General features: G+C 41.1%; 1 protein-coding gene across 1 annotated transcript in view; it reads left to right on the forward strand.

The window, feature by feature from the left end:
• Window positions 1-8,950: 8,950 nt before the first annotated feature.
• Window positions 8,951-23,437, forward strand: part of LOC126810058 (metabotropic glutamate receptor 3) — a 52,425-nt gene continuing 37,938 nt past the window's right edge. Inside the window, exon 1 of the mRNA XM_050535005.2 lies at window positions 8,951-9,054. The gene's annotated coding sequence lies outside the window, so the exon portion shown is untranslated. The remainder of the gene's footprint in view (window positions 9,055-23,437) is intronic.

Consider the following 23,437-nt stretch of genomic DNA (forward strand, 5'->3'; position numbering starts at 1 on the left):
AAGCGTGCAAGAAAGGAAGATGGCGAGTAAGCAGATCTTTAGTTTCCATCACCTTGAACCTACTATTCTTCAACGAACGGAGGGTCTGAGACCGTTGTCAATATTTGACGAAAAGTTCCATTGTCCATGCGTAACCGAGCGTTTTTTTTTATGTTTTTGATTATCCGGTATTTTCCGCCAAATCAAGTAAGAGTTAAGCCCCTTCCGGCAATAAATCCTATAATTCTTGCATTGTTAAACAAACATGAATCGTGACGGCGAATTAGGGCCAATTGAAAAAAAACCTCAAAGATATGGCCACTAGGAGAGAAAGTTTACAATAAAAAAAAATTCTGGGTGTTGGATATTGAACCGGGAATGCAATGAAATGGATTTTCTGGAATGGCATTCTTAAATTAATTTCATGGGCGTCGACATCTTGGTTTAATACTAGTTACCTCCCTTAGACTTTGTTTATGATAATGAAAAAGACCGGATAATCTAGCCAATGGACTATTATTCTCAAATGTTGACAATGCCTCCAGACTAATATTCGTAGAATATTTTTCTGGATGATAGAGATTAGCAGATTTTGTGCCCCGACCGAAACCGGGTATGGAGTTTGTACTCATATAATAAAAAGAGCATCACATTGGGCTGGTAAGCAAGGCTCACGTACTCTGACCAGGATTTCCCGGGACCAATCCTTTAGTTGACCTAGGAATTTCTAGCTTGATTCGCCCTCATTTGTAGTCAAAATAGTTCAGTTTTTCGGATGGAATGATAATCTGAGGTCCGATATTTACTATTGTGTAGTACGGTACATAGTAAGTGGTAGTGCCGCGCGCGCGGGAGAGAGAGAGAGGGAGGGGGGGGGGGTAACGTCAACTCGACACAGCTATGGCTTAAATACTGTACTCAAACTAGACAGAAAACTTTATCGGTTGCTGAAAACAGCGAGTTGTGAATATGGAATGCTTTATCCTTTCTATATCTAAAGATACCGCCATTATGCGTAACCCATCACTAAGCAAATTTAGGTACCTCGGTCCTACACTATACTATAGCACAAACAACTGCATGACTAGCTATGACCTTTAACCGGATTACGATTTCATTTTCATTTTATTGAGAAATAAAAATATTGCCTCCTGGCAATTATTTTAGGCCTACTAGTAAGAGGGCCACATACAAGCAAGAACCAACATGACAAACCCAAAGACAAGACACAAAATCCACAGATAGTGTAAGCAAAAAAGAGCAAATGTTTGTCGTCCCTTCCGAACGACTAGACACTGTTATTTGTCAGGTCTTGCCATACTGACTTGGGAGAACCAAGTGGAAAATCACAGGAAACTTTATTGGTCAACAGTATAACACCGGGCGGAAACTCGAAACCTGGTTAGAAATTCAAGATCAAAGGGAGAGAGAGAGACACACACACAAATTATCTCAGTTCGGGACTAACATATGGTTCAACTTTGTTTCAATAATTCGCTTGCGCAAAGGGGTCTTTAGCAGTGGGAGGAAACCGTAGTACCCTGAGAAAACCCACGATGTTGGACAGGCGACTCTTCTCCTTGTCACGGACAACCGGGGAATGGAAACTGCGCCGGTTGACTCAGTGACAGACCTTATGATGCAACACGCACACGCTAACCATTCGGCCACCCGACCCCCTGGTTTTCGCCATTTAGTTAGGCCCATTTAGTTTTGCTCCATTTAGTTCCAATCGCCCAAATCGCCCAGTTGAATCAATGACAGACCTAATGATGCAACGCGCAGGCGCTAACCATCCACCCCCACCCCCACACCCTGGTTAGACATCCAAGACCAAAGGAAGTAACAGAAGTCCTACAATCTGATAAACAAATTAATTGAAAAAATAACCAAGCTGCGATGTTGTTGAAAGACGATAGGAATTGAAAGACATCTTGGATTATGATAACAACTTTCTAAATGAAAAACTAATTAATTTACGATATCTATTTTTTGATAATTATATAATCTTTTAAAATGTTTTTTTACAAAAAGATATTTTCTAATTGTTATCTTCATCATTTTTATGGAGTCAATAAGTTTCTATAAACAATTAATTAGCGTCATATTGATATCAGTGGTTCCTCCTTCATATAGTCTCGGTCATCATCTTATCATTTTAGCACTACAATACAATATTTATCAGCAATACGATCGAGACTATAAATTAAAGTGATCTGTAAGTAGATATGAGGGTCACATTGCACTAACAGATCAGAGACTTCGGTATCGATTATAAATCCCCAATTGCTATTCTGGAGCCATCCTCGATATCATCGGGTAAAGTGGAGGCAGACCACCATTAATTTCCCCATTGACTTCAATGTTAATTCTGGCCTCTTTGCCCACCTCCAACTTTTCCCCAAATTTTCGTTGGGCTGAATGTTTTTGACTACAGACAGAGGAACAAATGGTCATGTCTTTGCACTAAAGTTTGTATGAGGTTGACCACCAAAATTTTGAGATACACAAACTTGAAGAAGCATACTAAAACATGGAACTAGTTGCCGTACATACCACCGTAGCCAACCTGATAACCCCGTTATCCTTCCGCCCCCAAATCATGAATATTTACCAAAACCTGACAGAAAATGTTAATCCAAATCCTCTTCGTGTCCATTCTAGACTAAAAAATCAACACAAATGGGCATGCAAAAGGGGAGAACAGAGACATAGAATTGATACAAATAGACGAACTACAAGTCCTAGTTATACTAAATTACAATTATTATATAATATATCGATGAAGATTGGATATGTGTAGGTTCAAGACTTTTATTGAGAATTAAATTGCCAAGTATAAGTTCAATAATAATAAACATAACAGAATGAAACATTTCAGGCAACTAACGAACAGTAACAATAATAACAAAAGTTTGAAATCAGCGAAACAGACTGTGATAATACAATTAAATATAAATGAATTAGAAATATATACATTATTTATATAAATAATTCAGTAAATGGACATGAATGTGGTTATCTACCCATATAAAAACAAACGCGAAACGACTGGTTTGTAAACTGTTTTTTGATTGGTTCGTAGACTTTAGCTACAATCAAGGTAAGGGCAGATAAGGCCTATGGATTAACCCAGGGTATATTGGAGTAGAACGGATTGAGACTACTGGGGATACCGAGGATGTGCTGGAGCACCAATGTAATTAAAATATAGATCTATATTTCGTTTCGTTTTTCATACTTTCGATGGCTTACACTACATGTAGATCTAACAAGTTATAGTGGGGGTTCACGTTCTATGACGTCAGTTACCAACCCAGCGACATTTGACCCGATTATTTCAGTCATTCGATTAACCAAATAGCGACCGCCATGTATTTTTTATCTACTTTTGCTTTGTTTTGATTTATATTGCCGCCAATGTCTACCAAACGTCATTGATGTCTACCTGCAGTTCCGCGCAAAAAAGATCAAACGCTCGATTCGACAGACCATTTGATTGGCTGACCCCTCATTTCAAGCAGAACACGAGTTAAATAACAACGCTTCCAGATCCAAGTATAGTAAAGACAAGTAAAATCGAAATTTTGATTGCTGGAGTACAGTCTCTATTTCCAAATTCTCATGGAACCTCGTGTTAAACTTTGGAGTAAACAATATCACACGTCGTTCGATCTCTTATTGAACGCGTTCGGCCCAAGGAACCTGTGAAAAAAAACGAGTCGGTCAATTGAAGGTGAATATACATTATCACGAGAAATTGTGTGGTGATCTCTATCCGTATTGTTAAAAGATGATTCTCTCCCCTCGATCCCAATATTTTTACAAAAATGAAATGAAATGAACTGAGGTTTAACGTCCTACTGTTCTGCCCCGACTGGGCTAATACAGTGTGCTATGCGGGAAATTGTGCCCGGGAAGCGGTACTATGGCCTACTCTTATATCGAATTCCAACTGTCAAGGGATCTTTTACGTGCATGCCAATGTATACACAGGTCATCGGTTTTTCGTCGTCCCATCCGAACGACTAGACAGCTGTCCTTGTCAGTCCCTCCTTCCTGCACCACTGTCAATTATCAAATGTTGACAACCCATCCAGACTAATGTTCGTAGAATATTTGCCAGAATGTTTGTGGCCCACAATACGATTTTACTTGTTATTATGGAATTGAGCGTTACACTGAACGAATATTTGATACAATATGGTATTAAATTAACTCGAGCAATCATTCAATACAATACGGTACCAACTAAACTCTCTCCCTCTCTCTCTGGGTTTAACGTCCACTCGACACAAACTAGGTTATTTCAGGACTAATATATGTTAATTTTATTTCATTAATTCGCTTGCGCGTAGGGGTCTTTAGCAGTGGGAGGAAACCAGATGGCCGGGAGAAAACCCACGAGGTTGGACAGGCGACCCTACTCTTTGTCACGTACAATCGGGGAATCCAAACTCGAGATACTACTGAGCAAACAGTTTATACTCGCGATACCATTGGGGAGCCACGGTGGCTAAATGGGTAAGACGCTGTCTCGCTAGCCTGGAGTTCGCGTGTTCGATCCCTACATAGGACAAGAAAGTTCATCGGATTTGCCGACGTGGTTTCCACTTGTCAGTGATGTAGGACGTAGAGTCTGACAAGGACAGCTAAACCCGAGGTTCCGTGTATACACTGGTGTGTACGTTAAATTTCCCTGGCAGTTTGATTTCGATATAAGAGTGCCGCTGTCCGGGAAAAATTTCCCTCATAGCACACTGCATGTATGGCGTATGCCTGTCTTTAATATCCCAGTCGGAGCAGAACAGCAGGACGTTAAACCCTATTTCATTTCGAGATGCCACTGAACGAACATTTGATACAATACGGTACCAACATAACGCGTGATACCGCTGAACAAACATTTGGTACATTACGGTACCATATAAACTCGTGATACAAGTAAAAAAACATTGAATATAATACGGTAATAAATTCATAGAGTAAAATAATACGGCACGATATTTACGATTACAAGAAGTTTTGTTACAGGTTGTTATCTATATAATTAGTAAGAGACAATGTATTACAGTATTTTATTATACAGGCTGATGGATAGATTGATAGTGGTTAACTATCAAACCACTCGCTACAGATGTGGATCTAGTCGAGAGTAAAGGGTTTCAATTAAAGACTAACGCCTCATTGATGCTATAATTTGGTCAATGTGTTAGTAGAGAGAGAGAGAGAGAGAGAGAAAGATAGTTTAACGTCCACTCGGGACTCACTTATGATTCAATTTTATTCCAATAATTCGCTTGCGCGTGGGGTCTTTAGCAGGCGACCCTACACCTTATCACGTTCAAGCGGAGAATCGAAACCACGCCACTTGACTCTAAAATTAATTAATAATTATCTATTTTATGATCTGAAGAAGCTTTATGCATCTTCCCAAGGAGAGGAGTTCACTAGTCCGCCGCTATAAGAAATACTATAAATATGGGTATCAATAACCCTAACCCAACCCTAACCCTAATAATAGATATCGGTGGACTAATGAATTCGCGGACTAGTGAGGATCCCCACTCACCCCTTCTCAAGTTCAATCTTTGTTTCTTATTTGGTTATAAATATTTCAGTTTATTATGGACCTTTTGGTCTATGCGTTTCTTCTAATAAAGTATACGTCTTTACAATCTAATTAAGATTCGATTTATTTTCTGCCGAGAGAAAAAAGGAGCTGCGAGTCTTTGATACGGGCCAAAGTAAAGGTTATATTAAATTGATCTGATGAATTAAATTGGTAAAAATAAAAGATGATATCATAGTCAATGATGACATCACTTAATTTTGAACCCTGATGTTGATGACATCACTTAATTTTGAACCATGGTAATATGATGACATTACTTAAATTTTGTACATTAATATTGATGAAGTTACTCATTTTATTAAATTCGTCATACTTCTTTAGTAAGACGTAGAATATTCTGTCTTCTGTCTTCGCATTTTCCGGTCTATATTTGGTACTTGTTAAATTCGTCATACTTATTTTGGGACTTGATGACTGTCCGCGGGCTATTTTAACTTGTGGTTTATTTGAAGTAACAGCAAGCATATTTCAACTTTTGGTTTGTCTGAAGTAACAGCAAGCGTTTAAGTTCTTGTTATCTAAAGCGCTCGTGATAGACTAGTTTATTCTCCTTTAATAAACGTTGTTTTGTGAATAATTTAATATATCAGATAATGTGAACATTTTGTCTTTTTGGTATGTCAGAATAAGGCATGCCTGAACAATATTTGGTATGTCACAACAATGTTTTGTATTTTAAAACAAGGCTTGGTATGTCAGAACAATGTTTGGTATGTAACAATGTTTGGTATGTTAGAACAATGTTTGGTGTTAGAACATTGTTTGGTATGTTAGAACAATGTTTGGTATCAAGGCTTGGTATGTTAGAATAATGGTGTATTCAACGCCATGGAACCACGATTTCAATCATTGTTCTGTTTCTACTGTGAACGTTTCGGCCGGTCTACTGGGTAGTTAAACGTTGTCGGATTTTATAAGGCGACGTTAAAAGGCTCTATACATCCAAGGCATCGTTAAAGGACCCTGTAAGGAAACGTTCAAAGGCACTGTACACAACGTCTAGTACACCCAAGGCAACGTTAAACGGCCCTATATCTATATATATACTCAAGGCAACGTTAAAAGACCGTCTAAAGTTCTTGTACAACCCAGGCAACGTTTAAAGTCCCTGTAAACGGGTGTCATATCATTTATTGGGCGCAAGGGGCCTTTTAGCGTTTCTTTGAGTGTACGGGAACTTTAAACGACCAGGGACTTTAAACGACATTTCTGTGTATAGGGCCTTTAAACTTGACCTTGAGTGTCCAGGGACTTTAAACGCTGCCCCCCGTTTACTGGAACTGTATAAACAATATTGGGTCTGTTTGATTTCTCCGCCGATAGGCGAGCCGGTTTTCAAACGGCGTACGCCGGTCAAGTGATATTCGCCGCTCCCTGCGTGATTTGTCCATACCGGCGCATATCGACTGACCATAGTTCGGCAATATTAGCGGCGATGTCACTTGATTTAACCGGCAGTCTATAAAAGTTCGGCTGTGGCGTATACCGAATGCGCCGCTTTGACGGGAGCGGCGAATATCACTTGACCGGCGTACGCCGTTTGCAAAACTGCTCGCCTATCGGCGGAGAAATCAATCAGGCCCGTTGCCTCTCGTTTACTGGAACTTTAAAGGTTGCCTCCCTTTACTGGAACTTTAAACGATGCCTTATGTGTACTGGAACTTTAAACGGTGTCTTATATGTGTATTGGAGGAACTTTAAACGTTTTACTGAAGACGGAAGTCAATAAACTAGACGTGTTACAATTGAGACAATAAAACACTCCAATGAACAAACATGGTGAAGAGTAGCACGAGAAAACCCATTACGTTCATTAGACATCACGTAAGAATGTTTATACGTCTGAGAGAACAAAGAAGCAACGATAACTTTTTTTCTTTTATATAAGCCAGCACTTATTGTATATCTTGATTCCGTGTAGGGGTCTTCAACAGTGGGAAGAAATCACTTACGTCAGGCACCAGTTTCTAATCAAAACTGCCAGGGCTCAAAGAGGGAGCGAGAGAGAGAGAGAGAGAGGGAGAGGGAGAGAGAGAGGGGGTTAACGTTCTACGTTTCTACACCAACTGCGGTAATGAAAACAGAAAGAGCGAGAGAGAGAGAGAGAGAGAGGGGGGGGGGGGGGTAGGGTAACGTCCACTCGACACAAACCTGGTCATTTCAGGAATAACATATGGTTCAATTTTATTTCAATAATTCGATTGCGCCTTGGGGCCTCTAGCTGTGGGAGGAAACCGGGGGACTCGGTGAAAACCCACGAGGTTGAACAGGCGACCCTACTCCTTGCCCGCTGCATCATTAGGTCTGTCAGTGAGTCAACTGGCGTGGTTTCGATTCCCCTGTTGTACGGGACAATGTTTATTTTGTCTTAAATATTGGATATCAGAAGCCCATCTTTTCCCGGTAAGATCACAACATCAATGCTGATTTATATTGACAAATAATTCGTGTTTTCAATGTCGAAGACTTTGGATGATATTGAGTTAGAGACTTAGCTACTTTAAACCCATTTTATTTTATACCGAGGTCCCGTGTACACATTGGCCTGCAAGTAATTCGATACAAGAGTTGGCCGTAGCAAAGTGTCTCTCATAGGACACTGTATGGCGTATGTCCGTCTTCATTATCCCAGTCGGAGCAGAACAGTAGGACGTTAAACCCATTTCATTTTATTTGTCAACCATATCTAGATTATAAACCCTTCTTCATTATCCCAGTCGGAGTAGAACATTAGCCCGGGGTGGGGGGGGGGGGCGGAAGGGGTTGTATGGCTGAATGGTTAGCGCGCGCTGTATCATACGGTCTGTCATTGAGTCAACTGGCGTGGTTTCTAGTCCCCGGTTGTACGTGACAAGGAATAGTGTCGCCTGTTTAACCTCGTGGGTTTTCTCCCGGTTCTCCAAATTCCCCCGCGCAAGCGAATCAATGAAATAAAATTGAACCATGTGTTAGTCAAGAAATGACCTAGTTTGTGTCGGATGGACGTTAAACCCCATTTCTCTCTCTCTCTCTCCCTCTCTCTCTCTCTCTCTCTCTCCCTCTCTCTCTCTTTGTTTCATTTCATTTCCCCTGTCTGTTGAAAATCAAACGAAAAGTCGGCTATAACACGGCTAGTCTCTCTCTCTCTCGCTCTCTCTCTCCCTCTCTCTCCCATTAGCCCAGTAGGAGCAGCACATTAGGATGTTAAACCCCATTTCGTTGTATTTATCAACCATAAATAGATTATAAACGAGGTTAAAGAGATCTAATATCATGTGAATGTAATATATCCCCTAAAGCCCGAGATGAAACAAACGTCAGCGTGTTGTATGAAAATCTATATTTCTATTAGTAGTTGTATATATTGTGAAGACGGGGAGATGAACAGTGATAATAGTCTCCCTTCATCGATACAGTTAATGAACGAGGATATAATTCATAGGGAATCTCTATCCTAAATGGTGAGTACTTTATTTAAGTACTAGCTTGTTTGTGATTAGACATTTATAAGTTGAGAGAGAGAGAGAGAGAGAGAGAGAGAGAGAAAGAGAGAGAGAGAGAGATGGGGTTTAACGTTGATATGAACATGTTTAGTATTCTTCCATCCGCCTCTAGCTCTTTGCTAGTATCATTCGTTATAATTTTAAGGCTTTTTTTTAACTTTGAATTGCTCAAAACGTAAAATTATCAATTTAATTTTTTTTTCCTAAATTGAGAGAGAGAGAGAGAGAGAGAGAGTGCTAGTATATATCAAATCGTTGTTTTATAATCATTTTTATATTCCTTCTAAAAGTCAATTTTTTTTGGTCATTATTAGAGTAATTTCTGAAGATAATTTGAATTCCTCTTGGGTTTTTTTCTCAAAATTTCGATGACAAATTGTACTATGGACCTTTGGCCTTTCATACATGAAATATGATTATTATTATTATTATTTACTTTACCGATTACGTTACCAGGTATATGCAATTTATGTTAATGCACTATTCAGTTAGCCATATTAAATGTTACAAAACAATACACCCTTTATTATATAAAATCGTAATTAGTATATATTCATCAAGAATCAAAGAGCTAGAATACATTTATTTCTTTGGCTGCCTCGATTGTCTTTCTCTTCTTACATTGGAAATATTACATATTTCCACACAGGTAAACATTGCTACGGGAATTACACTGTTCCGTCTATATAGCACGAAATATTGGAACGAAAATAAGAAATCAAATGGAATGAGGTTTACTTTCTATTTTTATTTTTACACTACCCTGGGGGATATGTCTAAATATTAAGGCCAACTGCATAATTTGTCAAGGTCGGAGATGTAAATAGGGTTAGGGTACGTGATTGTTAACGGATCTGTGGGTTAGGGCTAGGGGTAGGGTTAGCGCTAGGCATGTTTACATCTCGTGACCTTTGTCTAAATTTGCAGTTGACCTTAATATTTAGACATAACCACCAACCGGACTTAGAAAACGGGATTACGCCATGCAGTGTGATATTATTGAAATTTTGCTCGAACACGTTCTTTTTTAGGTCCTACAATTATTGCGAATTGCAACTGTCAAGTATACACGGGAACTAGAGGTGGGCCTGCACCACTGACCTCAAAACATTTTACTGGAACACGTTTTCTTACATCCTACTTTTATTGCCAATAGCAACTATCGAGTGTACACGGGAACGAGAGGCGGTACCGCACCACTGGATGTCGTTCTGCACCACTTGCGGTGGTCCCGTGCCTCTGGAGGTGGTCCTGTACCACTGGAGGCGGTTCCGCACCACTGACTACAAAAAAACCCCAGGAAACCAGGAATCTTACAAATTGTTTTAATAAAATAAAACTAAGTACGAACAATCCAAACCATTAGACAAAATTCGAAGTCCTAAAAAGACGGTATAGGCAAAATAGTGTAATAAGGCAAAATAGTGTAATGAGCTTATAGACTGTTCACCGTGTACAAAATACACGACAAACAGTGGTAACAGGTGTCCGGAAGATTAAGCTTACCTTGCCTGGTGCCACACCCGCCATAGCTGCATCCAAACTATTAGGCGAAATCTCGGTAAAATAGGGTGATTGGCCAATGGACTATCGGTAAGCAAATATAACGTGTAACTATTTTCACTTTTCCCTGGAAAAATGACTAAAAACACCCACTGGAATTACGATGCATCTCTTTACAAATAGTAACGATACATTATTTTATTAACCATGACTATCCAGACAGCAATGGTTGGCACGGACGCTTCTTGCTGCCCTCACAAGGGGATATAAAGTTTCATACAGCATGGGGTTGACACCGGCGGTTCTTGCTGTCCTCACTAGAGGATATAATGGTTTCAGACAGCAAGAGTTGGTACGGACGCTTCCTACTGCCCCCACTAGGGGATAATAATGGGTTCATACAGTGTGTTGACACCGGCGGTTCTTGCTGTCCTCACTAGAGGATATAATGGTTTCCGACAGCAAGAGTTGGCACGGACGCTTCCTGCTGCCCTCACTAGGGGATAATAATGGGTTCATATAGTGTGTTGGCACGGACGCTTCCTGCTGTCCTCACTAGATAGGGGATATAATAGTTTCAGACAGCAAGAGTTGGCACGGGCGCTTCTTGCTGTCCTCACTATGGGATAATAATGGGTTCATACAGTGTGTTGGCACGGACGCTTCCTGCTGTCCTCACTAGAGGATACAATGGTATCAGACAGCAAAAGTTGGCACGGGCGCTTCTTGCTATCCTCACAAGGGGATATAATGGTTTCGTGCATCATCAGTGTTATCGGAATGATTTAAAATCATGTTTTTGTAGATACATGTATGTGATTTCTGTTTTGCTCAAAATTTAATAACATCTGCCCAATCTATGTACGACTCTAGTCCGATCTACGTAAGGCTTAATCAATATCTGACGTCATAAGGTCAAAAGCCGTTCGAATGACACCTGACGCGAGCTTTAAATACAACTGGTCAGATATTCATGTAGTGTAGGCCATCGAAAGTATAACCAGCGGCTGCCAGGCAGGATACGCCCCATTTTCGAGAGATGGATAGAGAACAAGCTAACAAGAAAGTGATTTTTCCTACAATCAAGGGCCATAATTCAGGAAATTACAATTCGATATGCGTGAATATCGAAAGGAACCGAGATCTTTGGGTTATAAACTTACATTTCAAGTTTCAACAAAATCGGATAAAAATTGTGACCTCTATAGGGTCCACAACATTGATATACCATATTTTTACGCTATTTGAGAAAGAACGGCAGCCATTTTGTCTGTCATTTTTGGGCCGATTTTCACGAAATTCGAACTCATTCGTCCTTAGGTTGTAACGGTGATGTAATAAAACGTTTTTTTTTAAATCTGATAAAAATTATAACCTCTATAGGGTCCACAAGCTAAAAACGCGATTTTTCGTACAATCAGGGGCCATAATTCAGGAAGTTAAGGTCCGGTATGCGCAAATATCGAAAGGAACCGAAATCTTTGGGTTATAAACCTACATTTCAAGTTTCAACAACATCGGATAAAAATTGTGACCTCTATAGCGTCCACAACCTTGATATACCATATTTTTACGCTATTTGAGAACGAACGACAGCCATTTTGTCTGTCAATTTTGGGCCGATTTTCACGAACTTCGAACTCAGCCATCCTTAGGGTGTAACGGTGATATAATAATACGTTTTTTTTTTAAATCGGATAAAAATTATGACCTCTATAGGGTCCACAAGCTAAAAACGCGATTTTTGGTACAATCAGGGGTCATAATTCAGGTAGTTACGGTCCGATATGCGCGAATATCGAAAGGAACCGATATCTTTGAATTATCAACTTAGATTTCAAGTTTCAACAAAATCGGATAACAATTGTGACCTCTATAGTGTCCACAACCTTGATATACCATATTTTTACGCTATTTGAGAACGAACGGCGGCCATTTTGTCTGTCAATTTCGGGCCGATTTTCACAAAATTCGAACTCAGCCATCCTTAGGGTGTAACGGTGATATAATTGAACGGTTCTTTAAACCGGATAAAAATTATGACCTCTATAGGGTCCACAAGCTAAAAACACGATTTTTGGTAAAATCAGGGGCCATAATTCAGGAAGTTACGGTCCGATATGCGCGAATATCGAAAGGAACCGAGATCTTTGGATTATCAACTTAGATTTCAAGTTTCAACAAAATCGGATAAAAATTGTGACCTCTATAGTGTCCACAACATTGATATACCATATTTTTACGCTATTTGAGAACGAACGGCGGCCATTTTGTCTGTCAATTTCGGGCCGATTTTCACGAAATTCGAACTCAGCCAACCTTTGGGTGTAACGGTGATACAATTGAACGGTTTTTTAAATCGGATAAAAATTATGACCTCTATAGGGTCCACAAGCTAAAAACACGATTTTTGGTACAATAAGGGGCCATAATTCAGGAAGTTACGGTCCGATATGCGCGAATATCAAGAGGAACCGAGATCTTTGGATTATCAACTTAGATTTCAAGTTTCAACAAAATCGGATAAAAATTGTGACCTCTATAGTGTCCACAAGCTAAAAACGTGATTTTTCGTACAAACAGGGGCCATAATCCATGAAGTTTCGATCCGATACATGCCAATATCGAAAGGAACCGAGATCTTTTGGAGATAAACCTATATTTCAAGTTTCGTCAAAATCGGATAAGAATTGTGACCTGTAGAGTGTCCACAAACAAATTGTGGTCGTCCGGACGGTCAGGGGCGACGGCATAATACGTCCACATGAAAATGTGGGCGTATAAAAAAACGAAACGAAATATAGACATGTATTTTAATCTGATTGGGCTCGTTCATTGGCCAAGGGGATCACGTGGCTAAGTGGGTAAGACGCTGGCTCGCTAGCCTGGAGGTCGGGTGTTCGATCCCTGTATTGGCCGAGAAAGTTCATCCAGATTTTCCAGCGTGGTTTCCCCTTGTCAGTGGTGCAGAACGTAGGGCCTGCAAGTACAGCTGTCTAGTCCTTCGGTTGAGACTAAAACCCAGGTCCCGTGTATACATTGGAATGCACGTAAAAGATCCCTTGGCAGTTGGAATTCGATATAAGAGTAGGCGATAGCGCCGCTGCCCAGACAAAATTGCCCCCATAACACACTGTATGGCGTATGCCGTCTTCATTAGCCCAGTATAGGAGCAGAACAGTAGGACGTTAAACCCCATTTCATTTCATTTCATTCCATTGGCCAAGAGCGCGATTTACACCACGATTTTAATTTTCATCTCATGAAAAAAACTACCTCCTTTAAATTTGTTAGGTTGACGTAATATGACGTTACAACTTCATACGTCGTAGACGGGCAATCCAGCGAGTATGCTAATTAAAGGATACTGTGCACAGTAATTAATCAAATGTACATATACAGAGCACTTAAAGGAAACATTTTAAACATTTAATTTCCTCATCTTGAAAATCAATGCAAATATTAATACTCACGACTGTATATCACACGTTGCCTTTAAAGTACACACAGAGAGAGAGAGAGAGAGAGAGAGAGAGCACAGCACTTTACTCAGTGACGGACCGTACGATCTTTCACCCACGCCCACAATTGGCCACCATGACAATGGATTATAAAAAATATCAAGTAACATACATGTAAATAGGTTATACAGCATAATACAGAGAGAGAGAGAGAGAGAGAGAGAGAGAGAGAAGAGAGAGATAGGGAGAGAGAGAGTTTAACGTCCACTCGACACAAACTAGGTCATTTCGGGACTAACATATTGTTTAATGTTAATTTAATAATTCGCTTCCCAGCGTGGGGGTCTTTAGCAGTGGGAGGAAACCGGAGGACCCGGAGAAAACGCACGAGGTTGGGCGGGCGATCCTACTCCTTGTCACGTACTACCGTTGATTCGAAACCACGCGAGTTGACTCAATGACAGGCCTTGTGATACCACGCGCACGTGCTAACCATTCGGCCATCCCACCCCCTGCATACAAAGGATACATGTTGATAATTTATTTCAATCTGATTAAAACACAGATCCTATTTCGTTTCGTTTTATATAGTTCAAAATTCATTTTACTCGCCTTTACTACACTAGGATCTGGAAGAGTTGTTATCATTGACGTGTCTGGGTTTTGTGAGGGATTAGCCAATGAAACGGTCTGTTACGGCGAGCTTTTGGCGCGAGGTGCACGGAACTGTGGGTAATTCACTAGAAACATCAATAATGATTGGTTAATCAAATGTCTGACGTCATAGGTCAAAAGCCGCTCGATGACTTCAGACGGAACATCTCAAAACAACTGGTCAGGTCTTCACGTAGTGTAGGGCATCGAAAGTATAAAAAAAACGAAACGAAATATAGATCTGTATTTATCTTTCACCCATGGTGAAAAATACATCTCCAACCTAGTGGGTTTTCTCTGGGTCCTCCGGTTTCCTCCCACTGCTAAAGACCCCCACGCGCAAGCGAGTTATTGAAATAAAATTAAACAATATGTTAGTCCCGAAATGGCCTGGTTTGTGTCGAGTGGACGTTAAACTCCATTTCTCTCTCTCTGAAAATTACATCAAACATCAATATGTACTGGTTGACAGGCCTCTCGGGAGAGGTTTGCAGCCGGTGCTCCGCCCCAGGGCCTATACGAGTCTATGAGGTCCATGAATATCAAAGTTCAAAATTGAAATGGGCAATTAGGCATGAATATTTTATTCCTTTGAAGCTTATATAAATATGAACAAAAGTTTTCGCTTTATCGCAATCTGCTGGCGAATCATCTATGACTAGTGTTGGAAAGCGAAGGGCGTGGGTCGGGGGTCTCGTCCCAGCACATTTTGTTCCCCTCAAGGGCCCTGCTGGTTGGTGTCTGTTTTATGTCTGAAAGACAATTAAAGGCAGTTGGCTGTGATTTGTGCTCGCTCTTTACTTTGTGTAAATTTAGCCTACTTGTGCTCTGTCTGCTGTCATACTCCATTATTACCAAGACCCGAAAGACACCGTACGTAACTAACGTACGAAAATTAACGTATACAGTGAATGGCCATTTTGCTCAGTAATCCCAGCCAGAATTTGGCTATTTTTTTAAAATTGCGTTAAAGTTTTAAATTTTTGTTTAGAACTGAAATAAATTAACTTTTAGTTAATCCCCACGATAATAACATTAACAGAATTGATGGTGTATATCTGAAATAGACACGACCGAAGCACAAAATAGTGCCAATATGCCTACGTCAAATCTAGAGTTGTAGATGTTATTTTCGTGAAAAATCATTGGAAGAAGCGATAAGACGTTCTGTACGGATTATACAGTCCTAAAGGCTGCAAGAAGGCTATTGTTTACAATGTAACATTGTGTCTTGTAATGTTGATAATGCTCATAATGATGGTGTTTACATTTCTTTGTTGATGTGACCTCATGACCTGTGACCTTTAGATAACATCATAATATCATGGCTATTCACTGTGTCAGTGTCAGATTGGAAAGACACGTGTTTGATGGAATTCATGTAAATGCTCACTAGTCCGCGGGTTCACTAGTCCGTGGGTGCACTAATCCGCCGATATCTATTATTGCCATTTTTACGATTGATGATCACATGTAAGAGAGAGAGAGAGAGAGAGAGAGAGAGATGGGGTTTAACGTCCACTCGACACAAACTAGGTCATTTCGGAACTAACATATGGTTTAATTTTATTTCAATAATTCGCTTGCGCGTAGGGCTCTTTAGCAGTGGGAGGAAACCCACGAGGCTGGACAGGCGACTCTACTCCTTGTCACGTGCAACCGGGGATTCGAAACCACGCCAGTTGACTCAATGACAGGCCTTGTGATACAGCACGCACGTGCTAACCATTCGGCCATCCACCCCCCCCCCCCCCCCGATCACATGTAAATGCACACCCGTAAAGACAATAAAATGTAAAGCACCGACCCTGACCGACAATGAAATGTAATACACCAACCCTGACAATGCAATGTAATGCACCAACCCTGACAATGGTATGTACGCAACGCACCCACACTGAAAATAGTACGTAACCATTTTTCCAAGAATTGATTGAATTCGATATAAGAGTAGACCGGTAGAGCCGCTATCCGAGCAAAGTTTCCCTCATAGTACATTGTATAGCGCATGCCCGTCTTTATAAGCCCAGGAGCCACGGTGGCTAGGTGGGTAAGGCGCTGGCTCGCTAGCCTGGAGGTCGGGTGTTCGATCCCTGCATTGGCCGAGAAAGTTCATCCCGATTTTCCGACGGGGTTTCCCCTTGTCAGTGATGCAGGACGGAGGGCCTGACAAGGACAGCTGTCTAGTCCTTCGGATGAGACGAAAATCCGAGGTTCCGTGTAAACATTGGAATGTACGTAAAAGATCCCTTGGCAGTTGGAATTCGATATAAGAGTAGGCGATAGTGCCGCTTCCCGGGCAAAATTTCCCTCATAGCGCACTGTATGGCGTATGCCCGTCTTCATTAGCCCAGTGTAGGAGCAGAACGGTAGGACGTTAAACCCCATTTCATTTCATTTCATTTCATTTATAAGCCCACTCGGAGCAGAACAGTGGGACGTTAAACCCCATTTTATTTCATTTACTTTTCTGCGCCAATCGGACTATTGAAGATAGGCATACGCTATGTAGAGTGACATGACGAAAATTTTCTAGACAGGGGCATTTCTCCAGCGAATTCCAACTGTGAGGGGTTCTGTTGTGTACGCGCCAATGTGTACACGGTGGCTTGTGTTTTTGTCCCATCTACACACCTAGACACTGGTCTTTGCTGTGCCCTTTGTCATGCACTACCGACAAGGAGAAACTACGCTGCAAAATTGTATATAATCAAATTGTATATTTGAAGACGGCCAACAACCCGACATCACGACATTTTTACGCGAAATAAAATTTTTAATTTCGTGGTGTCGGTCAAAAATGTGGTATTGCCCGGTTAAAATGTCGTGATGTCGGGTTATCGCCTTCATTAGCCCAGTTTAGGAGCAAAACAGTAGGACGTTAAACCTCATTTCATTTCATTTCATTTTGTCGCCTTATGACGAGTGACACCGCGACATCACAACATGATAACAATCAGTCACCATTTGTTATTGTATAAAAACGCCCACGGGCAACAGTATACAACTACAAGCCAACATGTGAAATATAACAATTGAATGTTACCGATAAACTCACACCTCAAGTCATATTAAATATTACAATGTTTATTGATAACTGTGTTCAATCCTGTCGTTGTTAAAAACATATCCTCAGGTTTGCTTACCAACGGCAAGATTTCACGACTTATTGTACACAGATTGTATCGTGTAGTATTGTTTTTATCCTTCTATAACTTAAATTGATCACTAACAAGTACGTTTGGGTCAATTTGTATTTCGAATAAAATAGAGTAATTTGTTTGGAGGGGTGGGTGGGTGTTATTCGCTATAAATGAACGGGTTGGGGGGGGGGGGGGGTCAGTGAAAAGGCATTACGGCTATGCCAGACTACAGCAATTCAGAGAATATGCCTAGACCAGACGGGAGGTCGCTTGTTCGATCCCTGCATTGGTCGAGAACGTTCATCGGGATTTTCCGGCGTGGTTTCCCCTTGTCAGTGGTGGAGGACGGAGGGTCTGACAAGGACAGTTGTCTAGTCGTTGGGATGGGACGACAAATCGAGGCCTCGTGTAGACATTAGCGTGCACGTGAAAGATCCCTTGGCAGGGGGAATTCGATATTCGATATAAGAGTAGGCCATAGTGACCCTACCCGGGCAAACTTTCCCTCATAGCACACTGTATGGCCTATGCCCGTCTTCGGAGCAGAATAGTAGGACGTTAAACTCCATTTTATTTCATTTAGACCAGACGACAGCAGTTTTCTCTGCAATTTCTCTGTAAATAAACCCCTTCCCGCTGCGATTATCCGATAATTTTGAAAAGATGATCCAACAAAGTTTGATATTTTTGTACAAGAATGGCATACATTTTGGTAGGTATAGTTAAATTCAGGTGATTCATATGAACATGAAATGAAATGGAGTTTAATGTCCTACATTTCGGGTGGATTAGATGGCCAAATGGTTAGCGCGTGCGCGTTGTATCGTAAGGTTGTGATTGAGTCAACTGACGTGGTTTCGATTTCCCGGTTGTAGGTGACAAGGAGTAGGGTCGCCCGTCCAACCTCGTGGGTTTTCTCTTTCTCCTCCCTCTGCTAAAATATTGAAATAAAATGAAACCACGTGTTAGTCCCGAAAAAAACCTAGTTTGTTTCGAGTTTACGTTAAACCCGTCCCCCTCTCTCTCTCCCACTCTCCATCTCTCCCCTACATCCAGATGATAAAAAAATAATAATAGTAAGTTCCTATATTACGCATGAGACCATCAAAGTAAATGCTGAAGGCGCTTTGTCTCTAATAATGATCTCAACCATTGAGATCAATCACCCAGCCATGAACCCGCTTGGGGCTTTAGGGTACCGTGCCATCAAAGGCTGCCTTTCTGCCTACCCGGGCAGTATTCCATTATGAAATCTCCCCCCCCCCCCTCAACCACCAACCAACGATACAAAACGTTCTGAGATTCCACGGCTAAGATATATAAAGATTTTGACGCTGTCAAAGGCCTATCTTAGATTCAATGTGGTCTTAAACATCCGTCATCGTAGAAGGCTTTGTTTAATTGTATTTAAAACACACTTACAACTTCCTCTAGTCGAGAGAGAGAGAGAGAGAGAGAGGGGGGGGGGCAGACGACCCTGCTCCTTGTCGCATACAACCGGGGAATCGAGACGACGTCACTGATCCAATGCGCACGCGCTAGCCATTCCGCCACCCCTCCCGTCCTAGGAATGGCCTAGGGCGCCTCTTCGTCTTAATTCGGCACTACCTATATCGTTGGTGAAGTTAAAAAGGTCGTATCTTAGGTTTTTGATGAAAAATGATTTTTTTGCATTTCTGATTTCCCCATCGTATGGCGCATCTTTTTAGCTAATAATCATATTTCTAGTCCAATTGAATATTTTTTTATGATCATCAGAAAGAAGCAAAAATTATATTAATTTCTAATTTTACGTGTCAAATTGTCGTAACTTGGTACACAAAAAAATGACGGTGGATTTCTTTAAATGGACTGTATGAGATTTTTCCCTGGTTGATACAATGCCGAACCGTGAAAGATCAATCTCGTACCTTTTATAGAAAAACAGTTACCCAGTAAAGTTAGGAAAAAAGATACGACCTTTTGCAACTTCACCGACGATATTTTATTCTTGTTGTCATGATAACCATAAAATCAAGAATAGTTGCTGCAGGGACTAAAACTGTTCTTTAGTACACTACAATGCGTATGGGGGCCTCTCTTAACCCAATTTGTGCAGAAATAAGGATGTTAAAAAAACTATTTTCGTGTCATTTCATTGCGTATATACTTCATAATATCTCAATGTTTGGCTTGCTTTTGTGTGTAGCGTAAAGTGCTCAGTAATAGTTCAAGACCGGAAGTCGAGTTTTCTTTCATCCAACTTCCGTTTTATTCTGATCCAAAGTTATTTTAGTAGATGAAACATCCGCGAGGCATTATCGGTCAAGGTCAATCACTCTCATCTTCGTCTCCAAGGAAATAGCTTTACAATAAACTGGCAACAAAACCTAGCAAATGGCGTGAGAGAGAGAGAGAGAGAGAGAGAGAGAGAGAGAGAGAGAAATGGGGTTTAACGTCCACTCGACACAAACTAGGTCATTTCGGGACTAACATATGGTTTAATTTTATTTCAACAACTCGCTTGCGCGTAGGGGTCTTTAGCAGTGGGAGGAAACCGGGGGACCCGGAGAAAACCCACGAGGTTGGACAGGCGACCCTACTCCTTGTCACGTACAACCGGGGATTCGAAACCACGCCAGTCGACTCAATGACAGACTTTATGATACAGCGCACGCTAACCATTCAACCATCCAACCCCCCCCCCCCAAATGGCGTGAAGCCGTGGCTATCGGGTAATTATGTCAAGTATAAATGAAATGGGGTTTAACGTCCGACTGTGGCGTACGACCCTTTGTTATTTAGAGGGTTCTTGTACGTGTACAGAGGACATCTGGTTTTTCTACAGTCCAGACGATCAGACATTGTTCTCTGCTAGACCTGCCGTCGTGCAGCACTGACAAGGGGAACCGCGCTGGATAACCCCACGAGGTTGGTGTAGGTGTCCTTACTTCTTGTCAAGTACACGTCACTTGACTCAATAACAGACCTTATGGTGCAACGCGCACGCGTTAACTATTCACCCCCCCCCACACACACACACACCAATTTTGATGTAATGTTCCATTCACGAGAACGCGACCACTGACCGCTGCTGCTCTCCGCGCGAGTCGTCGTTTGTGTTGACATTGACAATACGTGCCAAAATTCGCAGATAAGTTCTTGCACTGAGATTGACTTATGAAACTCGTTCGCGCGAACTATCCCCCAAAATTCGCATTGATAAACTATTTGATTCAAATACTAGCTAAGCACCCGGTTGGTGCTAAATGATAAGGCCGGCTCACTTTATCATCATAGGTCACGAGTTGTAAACAGGATTAGGGTTAATCTTAACCCTAACCCTAACCCTAGCCCTGGACCTAGCCCCAATGCTTACCCTAAACCTTACCTACAAACTCGCCAATAATCACGTGCTCTAACCTTATTTATATCTCAGTGACCTTGACACAAATTTAGCCCTAATCACCAAAACGCAACCACCCAGTTAGCGGTTGAATTCGCGCGCAATATGAACGGTCTTGTACACCCTGATGGTCACCCAAATCCTGGTCGATGGGCCAGAGGCTTCAAATGTTCTCATGTGTGGCCCATATCTGTAGAAACTGTTTAGCGAAGGTGACTAGTTTATTATTGTAGATTTTAAAATGATTTAATGTGCAATGAATGACTTCCTGTCATAATTACACAATCTATAGTAATGATACTTTAATCACCGTTTGTGTTTTCGATTAACGTGGAGGTGTTAACGCACCATATTCAGAAGGACACACGCCCTTGGCTGTGTCGGATTAAAATATAAAATGAATTGAAATCAAGTTTAACGTCCTGCTTTTCTGTCAGGGGCTAAGTGAGAGTTTTTGGGCCCCCTCACAAATGCCAAAAAAAAAAGAAAAAAAAATCACGCGGTTTCAATGCCATTTTCAACATTATTATCATAATCATAATGCTTAACCAGTGTCAAAGATATACCGTGCGTCAGATATCAGACCCGTAAGTAGGCGCCCCCTCCCCCTGCAAAAGGTTTCTCCCCCCACCCCCACCCCCTGTGAAAAAATTATTGACCATAAAATCACTAGATATATTGTCCGTGAATTTTACAGCACCCCCTGATAACACTTTTCGCCTCCCTCGTTGCTCAGAGATATTGTTTTTTTGGGGGTCCGGATGGGATCTTGTTCCTCGTGCAAAATCATGGGTCACCACGCCCCTGTGTTCTGCTCCGACTGGGCTAATAAAGACGGGCATAAGACACACTGTGTGCTATAAAGGAAATCTTGGTCGGACAGCGCACAACGTTCTGCTTTTATATCGAATTCCATCTGCCAATGGATCGTATACGTGCATGTCAATGTGTACACGGGACCTCGGTTTTTCGTCTTATTCGAACGACCATGCGTTGTCCCCTGTCAGGTACTCCGTTCTGCACCACTTACAAGGTTGAATCACACCGGAAACTTTCTCGACCAATACCGGGATCGAACATGGGACCTTCAGGTTATCACGCCAACGTCTTACTCGCGGGGCCAGCGCGGCTCTTGCCGAATGAAGACGCATTTTATCTAAATATGGGCCCCTGCCTAGCACACGTCTAAAACAGTTATGTTTATATTGGAATTAGATCATACAAAAAATATTATTGATTATTATTTATTTATTTGAATATACAAAGTTGATTGATCTGAAAATCACAATCTTGAATCAGTGATTGCTCAAGGCTAGTAATGTATGGTCGATATGAACTTGTTGTGGAGTATACTTCAATCCGCCACTATCATTGGTTAGAATATTCAAATGAGCTTAACCGTAAAATTATCAATTTAAAAAAGTCAAGAGAGAGATAGTTAAATCAATACAAGGGTAGTAATGTATGGTCGATATGAACTTTTTGTGGAGCATACTTCAATCCGCCACTATCATTGGTTATAATATTAAGGCTTTTTATAAAACTTCAAATGGCTAAAACGAAAAACTATCAATTTATGAGAGAGAGAGAGAGAGAGAGAGAGAGAGTGAGAGAGAGGGAGATGGTTAAATCAACACAAACTGTCATTTCGGTACTACCAAATGATTTAATTACATTGTCAATAATTCGCTTCTATAGCGGTGGACCCACGTGTTTGGAAAGACGATTCTACCCTTTGTCACAAACAAGCTTGGAAATTGAAACCACGGCATTTAGCTCAACGAAGGACCCTATGACCAAAAGCGCACGCTTTTCACTACTCTACCACCTAGGCATCTGTTTAGTTTGACAAACCTACTGTTTAGCATGATGTATAGACCCACTGTTTAGTTTGATAGGTAGACCCACTGTTGTTTAGTTTGATAGATAGACCCACTGTTTCGTGCTCCACCATCGGTTGTTTAAGCCAAGAATGTATCTAGACAAGGAGTAGGGTCACCTGTCCAACCTCGTGGGTTTTATCTGGGTCCTCCGGTTTCCTCCCATTGCTAAGACTCCTACGCGCAAGCGAATTATTGAAATAAAATTAAACCATATGTTAGTTTCGAAATGACCTAGTTTGTGTCGAGTGGACTGTAAACTCAATTCTCTCTCTGTCTCTCTCTATATGAGTGTCCATTTTTCAAGAATCTAAT

Source organism: Patella vulgata, chromosome 2 (genome assembly GCF_932274485.2).
Source record: "Patella vulgata chromosome 2, xgPatVulg1.2, whole genome shotgun sequence".
Taxonomy (NCBI): Eukaryota; Metazoa; Mollusca; class Gastropoda; family Patellidae; genus Patella; species Patella vulgata.